The sequence below is a fragment of the Xyrauchen texanus genome, chromosome 19 (assembly GCF_025860055.1).
Source record: "Xyrauchen texanus isolate HMW12.3.18 chromosome 19, RBS_HiC_50CHRs, whole genome shotgun sequence".
NCBI classification, from domain to species: domain Eukaryota; kingdom Metazoa; phylum Chordata; class Actinopteri; order Cypriniformes; family Catostomidae; genus Xyrauchen; species Xyrauchen texanus.
Genome location: NC_068294.1, coordinates 29,152,226 through 29,159,400, shown reverse-complemented (window position 1 = coordinate 29,159,400; position 7,175 = coordinate 29,152,226). Strand labels below are relative to the sequence as shown.

General features: G+C 33.5%; 1 protein-coding gene across 1 annotated transcript in view; it reads left to right on the top strand.

The window, feature by feature from the left end:
* The first annotated feature begins 1,843 nt into the window (after positions 1–1,843).
* LOC127659996 (39S ribosomal protein L11, mitochondrial-like) overlaps positions 1,844–7,175 on the top strand; it is a 54,874-nt gene continuing 49,542 nt past the window's right edge. Inside the window, exon 1 of the mRNA XM_052150029.1 lies at positions 1,844–1,936. The gene's annotated coding sequence lies outside the window, so the exon portion shown is untranslated. The remainder of the gene's footprint in view (positions 1,937–7,175) is intronic.

Sequence of the window (7,175 nt, the reverse complement as noted above, 5' to 3'; positions counted from 1 at the left end):
GCATAGGAAATGACGTAATGTTCAGTTCCTATTTTTTTGTAATTTTTTACAGCCCACAGATAAGAGTCACATCGTCATCTAGTGTTGAAAATGTATCAGTGGTAGATCAGTGGTAACGACACAGTTGACGATGGTGGAGAAAAAAAAACGTTGTAAAAAAATACAGTTACATTTGTGTCTCAGTTCCTTCCTGAGCCTAAGTCTTAAATTGTTTTCTCTCTTCAAAAAAAAAGTTTTTCTCTCTTAAATAAATATATTTTTCAATCTTAAATTTTTTTCTCTGTCTTCAAATAGATGTTTTTTTTTTGTCTCTTCAAAAAAAATTCTCTTAATTTTTTTTTTTCTCTCTTCAAAAAAAAAGGAATGCGGTACCATCCTTGGCCACCAGGTGCCAGTATCAGTAAACATGTAATCTTATGCTTTTAATGCTTTCACTGTTGCTATGTGTCATGTGCAGACTTTCATAGTGAAATTTAATTATAATAATATATTTTAATATAACAAGTTGTCTATGCTTTTTAAACACACTGTCTACTGCAGAACTGAAGAGTTCCAGATGAAAGGTTGTCTAATTTTACATTTTGTGGTTTTAATTATTAGTAGTTTAGCAACTTGATTCATTTGCACAAGAAATTACCTCAATACAATATGTAAACATCTTAATTATTTCATCTTAAACATTTCATTTTGATAAACTGGGTGGAAAATGTATTAATGTGATACAATTATATTTAAAAACGTATTTTCTTAAAAGTCTCTTTCAATCTCATAAATTATCTCCCATTATATCTCCATTGCAGTCATAGACAACTGTATATTAAAATATATTATTATAATTAAATTTCAACATGAAAGTCTGCACATGACACATAGCAACAGAGAAAGCATTAAAAGCATAAGATTACATAAAAAAACTTTGAAGAGAGAAAAAAAAAATTTAAGAGAGAAAAAAAATTAAGACGTATAGGCTCAGGAAGAAACAGAGACTCAAATTTTTTTTTCAGACTATGCGGTTCATTGCTACCGTATAATCCAGAGATGGAATAAAACAAACAAAAAATATCTGATGTACCTGTAATCTCTTGGGATATTTTTAAAATTGGTTTAATAATTGAAGAAAAATGTATCTTTTGTCTAAAATAATTTGAAGCTTTTGATCAAATGTTTTATTTAAAAATTTTATTTCATGTATTTTTGTTTTTTAACTGGAGCTGTCTCAGTCTCTTGATGCTTATATATCCTCAAGACGAGAGTTGGAGAGAGTCGAAAAATTATTTCCAAAAAGAAACCATATTGTTGTTAATTTTGGAAAATTAAAAATATTAATAATTGTAACATGTATTTCAATCAATAATGATACAAATGTAGTATTTATATTATATACACACGTTAAATGGACTGAATAAGTTGCTGTAACCTTTTTAATTGTTTTCCTTTTATGTTGTTGATGTTATTTTCTATTTGCACATCTATTTAGATCTACATGGTGTTGCAATTTGATCTAAAACTATATTGTGGCAAAGTTTAATTCTAATAATTAAAAAATATAGAATAATCTAGAGCTTTTCAGTTTTTAGTGTGTTCATTTACATTAACCTTTGACAAGGTGATAACACTTGTTCAGGGTAAAAACGTTTAGTTTCTGCAAATGGGGATCACTGTCTAAACCTTATGCGGTTTCTTCTAAAACCTCCTTTTCTTACCAATAACTTAAATCTAAATGTTATCTGTTGGTAGTAAGGTGATTTTCCTCTCCTTTTTACTCAATTATTACCGTAGTTATGGATGTAGTTTGTCCTCCTGTCCACATGGGGGCAATCAAGTTTAATCAAACAATTTGCATTGACAGTAAGGTTGCAATATGGCAGCGCGCATGGATCAAAACTAACGTGAAGGGCTCTCTCGTGTGTGTGAACACAGATTATTCCACTGTCAGGTACAATCAATGATATCATTAATTTGACCAAATGTCTGTTTTAAATCTGCTCTCGTAAGCTGCTTGGTAACTATTTAAAACAATGTATTGTCTGTTTTAAATCTGCTATCGAAAGCTGCTTGATAACTATTTTAAACAGTAGATTAAAACACTGTTACGTGCTGTTTGTGTATGCTAGTGATAATGTTCTGCAATTAAACTGGCACGTTTTATCTTTACCACTCACAACCGGAATTGATGCTAGAGTTGGCAAAGGCTAAGATAACTTAGAACTCTTCTAAATTCCACGAATCTTGTTATGACACTTTCATGTAATTTAACATGCCACCAGTATACATTATATTTAACAGCAGTATATGTAACACTGCGTAATAGTGCAGTGTTGTAAACAAATAGAACACAAATGTTCAGTCTAGACTCTAGTTAGAGTGGCAGCTTGTTTTGAGCAATCTGGTGTGGTAGCATTATGGTTAAGGATCAGCATTACTGGTTGGCAGTTCAGTCCCAAGAAGGGATGTTAAACTTAAAGGAACTGAAGAGTTACTGATAGAGCTCACTTTATGACCATGGTTAACTGATGAAAAGCAGCATAATATGTTTGTTTTTTAAAGAAAATTATAGCCTGCTACTTCTGTTCACCAAGGTAGAATTTATTTGCTAAAATGGTCAAAAACATTATTAGTAATGTTGCAAATAATTATTATTGTTCAGAATGATCATTTTGTAATTCAAAAGACCTGTGAAGGCAAAGCCTCATTTCAGTACCCAACTCTCCAGTCTGCTAAGATAAGATTGTTTGCTTGTAGTCCCTAAGAAATCACTTAGCACATTTACATGCACATTCTTACAGTGATTACGTTTAATAAGCCGAGCCGACAGTGTATAAAGTTATGTAAACAACTTAAACGGAGCTCCTTTAAAGTGGTAAGTTCATGAAATGTTTAAGCATAAACCAATCAGATTAATGCCCTATCCCTGATTTCACATTGCATGTAGACACCTTTACCGGTGTTCTTAATGGCTTATCCAATGTAAGTGTTGCGTTGTTGTTTTTTGCATTGTCCAATTTTTTTTAATAAACTCAATTTTGGTAGTTATCGGCATATTGGTGTCCATCTAAGCACACTCATTATGTGGTAATTTGTTATTAGAGAAACCATTCTTCAGAGAAATTAGAGAAATGCTTCAATGAATGCTACATAATGAACACATTACTATGTATTTTTCAGTTGCTGAAGTATTGAATGCACATTGATATCAAAGTCATTAGGGTTTAAAAATGTCAAGAAACAGCTTACTCTAGATACTTATCAGTCTGTTTTTCTTGTGAGAAAATTGGGTTAAGAAAACAAATAGTAGGGGCCTGGGTAGCTAAGCGAATATTGCCGCTGACTACCACCCCTGGAGTCGTGAGTTCAAATCCAGGGTGTGCTGAGTGACTCCAGCCAGGTCTCCTAAGCAACCAAATTGGCCTGGTTGCTAGGGAGGGTAGTCACATGGGGTAACCTCCTCGTGGTCATGATTAGTGGTTCTTGCTCTCAATGGGGTGCGTGGTAAGTTGTTAGTGGATCGCTGCGAGTAGCATGAGTCTCCACATGCTGCGAGTCTCCATGGTATCATGTACAAGGAACCACGTGATAAGATGAATGGATTGATGATTGATTAACTCAGAAGTGGAGGCAACTGATACTTGTCTCAGATGTGCTACAAGAAAGCAAGTGATAAAACCTAGCAACTGACTGCTAGATTGCCTATGGTCAGCAAAACAGTCACTGCTGCAAGTGAAGAATTTTTTTTCAATACAAGTTAAGATCAATCAACAGCATTTGTGGCATAATGTTGATTACCTCAAAAATTATTTTGACTTGATCCTCCTTTTCATAAAAAAAAGGAAAAATTGAGGTTACAATGGAAGGGAATGGGGCCAATTTTTGGAGGATTTAAATGCTGAAATGTGAAGCATATAATTTTATAAAAGCACTTCCATTAATTCTTATGTTAAAACTCATGTATTATTTGAGCTTTAAAGTTGTTTACATTTTTAAACCAGTTTTAAGGTTTACGCTGTTACATTGTCATGGCATCAAAGTTGTAAAATTGGATATAATTATACACGGATAAGGTTAATTGATTTTTATCACACTAAAATCATGGTAACATGCATATTGTTTACGTCTTGTGGCTATACTTTTGAAACAGTATTATAATGTTTATGGATTAGGTAAATTGACTTCCATTGCAAGTGCCTCACTGTAACCCAGATTTTTGCTTGTTTAATTTTTTTAAAGAAAAGGAGGGGCGAGTTGAAATAAAATGTTGTGGTAATCAACATTATGCCACAAATGCTGTTGATTGAACTTGTATTGATCCTGGAATATTCCTATAAGAGTACATAACTGTCATTTCTTTAATCAATATAATGCAACAGGTAAAAAAGTTTCAAGGTTTTTCCAAAAAAGTTCATTAAGCATTGTCGCAGCAATGGTAACAGACTACTTACATTTATCACCACATAAAATTACAAAGGAAAGTAGCTAATAAATGGTAATGTTTTGCCAATGACCCAATAAATTGGATATTGGCATGGTGGAATTTAAACTAGGGACAGTGAAGGTGTTTAGCCATTTATATACCCTCTGCCTAAGAGTAAATGTTAAGAGGATTTTAAATAGCCTAGAACCCACAGACAACAAAAGATTCAATTAAAATAATAAAATACAGTAATGCCTTACCAGCACTAATTTAAACCATAAAATTCACATGTGGATATTCTTTGTTCCCTTGAATGTATGTGATACTTGCCTTTTAATTCATTTAATATGTGACAGGCAGTAGCAATACTTTGATGTCTTTTGTGTATTCCCACCTTTTCTAGTTTGCTGTAGTAAATTAGGAGGTAATTTATTTTTGTCACAGAGGTTATTGCAAATAACCAGAGCGCACTCTCTACGGCCTCGTCAAAATCAATATGCACCTGGAGGGTCTCAGAGGAATTGCGCTGAATTGTAAAACACCAGCCTACTCACTGAATTGTTGCACCTTTGTTTGTTATGCAGAAGAATATAATCGTATTTAATTCTCAGTGTTGTTCTTGCACTGCTTATTTTCACATTGCCATGGTTGGTGTCATTAAGTTGCTTTTTATTGAGCAAAGGTGTGCATTCACTGCAGTAAATTTCACCAAAGCAGGCAGGACAGTTTCCCCATATTTTCAAATTTAGTGGAAAATGAAAGCTGATAGAGGTAATAAATTTTACTATGCATGGTAAATAATGTTACCAGTTATTTCTGCTATGCATTTATGTTTTATACTTTTCTTGCCATTTCTTCACTCGCTTCTCTACTTGCAAAAACAACAATTGCTTGCTCAGCATTATTTCAAATGGACTATTCTTGCCTCAAAAACATGTTTTCCCACGTTTGCGAGTGCAATTTGTCTTAAACCAAAAATTGATATATCAAGAGAGCAAGAAACCAAATGATCTGGCTGGCTTTCAAAAGCCAGTAAATCTTTATATGCAAATGTGAGGCTGCAGAGAGAATTATTTTAAATCTTAAATCACTTCATAAAGAGTCTCTTTGTCATCTTAAAGCAGAAGTGATGTAGCACAGCTAAAGCCATCGACTCCCTTGCTGTGTTCCATTTTCTTTAAACAAAATAGAACAGAATGCTATTATGTCTCGGAGGAATTTGGGAAAAGATATTACATTTTGTCTAATGGACTTTATTCATCCAATGTTTATTTCGGCTAATGGACAAAATCAGTTAACCCCAAAAATAAATAAATAAATGATGTGAGCCACGTTTATTGCTAATGGTATATACCCGTTTTCCCAGTGTACTTAAAAATCCCAGAACTTAGCCTGTTTTTAATCTTTGCAACAGCCAATTTAAATCAGTTTAAAGCATTTCAATTCATTTTGAGGGACACATTGTTTCACTTAATAATACTGTTAAAATAATATAGAGAAAATGAAATGGCCTAAGCTATTTGGCTATAGGTTGATGCATAGTAAATTAACCAATGTGGACATACACTATTTTCCAGTATTGTAGAACAAAGTTGAAGAAACGTTCTAAAATATTATATTGAAGCTTTAAATCTTATATTTTATCCACACTATTTTATCATAAAAGCCAAGCAAAGCTTTTTGGCCATTCACAAGGTAATGTACATAGCTGAACAATCAATGATGAACCAGAGATAGAGCTATTACATACTGACTTTGTATGTAAGTTGGTCGATAGTGAATGTGAATACATTTTTTAGCGTATTTGTAAGATATTTCTCTAAATATGACAGAGAACCATTAGTATGTTTAACACGTCTAATGTCTCCGACTCATCTGGGCTTGTATTTTAGCATATGTGTACTATATGCAGTATTTCAATAATTTCAATTTTAATCTAATGTTGTAAATTGAAAAGAGCATTAAAGCAGTGTTTGCAGCAAGCACAACATAGAACATGCCTGCAGTCCATAGTTTTTTTTATTCATTCTATATCCCAATCATATCAACTGAGTTGCCTTTAATGAAGAAAAAAAAAAAAAACTCATGCATGCCTATAAAAACAAAAAAATGTGTCAGAAACGTTATTTCCAACACCAAGTAAACTTGGGGGGGGAAAACGGAAATCAGTGCCAAACAAAATGTTAAGAATAAATTGCCTCAATTCAGCTTGCAGGATGGCTGATTGTCCTCATCTGCTTCTGAATATTTTGGACCTCCTGCCAAGGAGTGGAGGTTTACCAGCAGCCCAAGCCTTCCCTTGATGCCTCTTAAATTGATTTGAGGTACAACATGCTTTTTAAAAGCACAAATGTGTTTGGTGAACAGCATGAAATGGAAAGCTGAAATGAAGGGCAGCATGTGATTGACATTTTAAACCCTGAATGTAATTTTGAACTAAGTGTATTCACACCACTGGTGACTGCTTTGCCTATATTTGCTGGTTCTGTTTTCTTTAGATAGCCTCACCCATGTATTCTGAGATTCAAGACATTTGCACTGTCTCAGTGCTCATAAAATGCTTTCTTTGCTTGTCTTCCTGTCTGCTCAGATGCAAGGATTAACTTTGCAATAAAACCGACAGCCCAGTCTAGTGTTTGTTTCTCCTCCACACAAGTTTGCCTCCCATTTATGAATATATAAATAGTGAATTTAACCTTGGGAACAGACTGCTGTGAATAATTTGGAGAAAGTTTTTCACCTGAGCTCACCCGTCACAAAGTGGGTC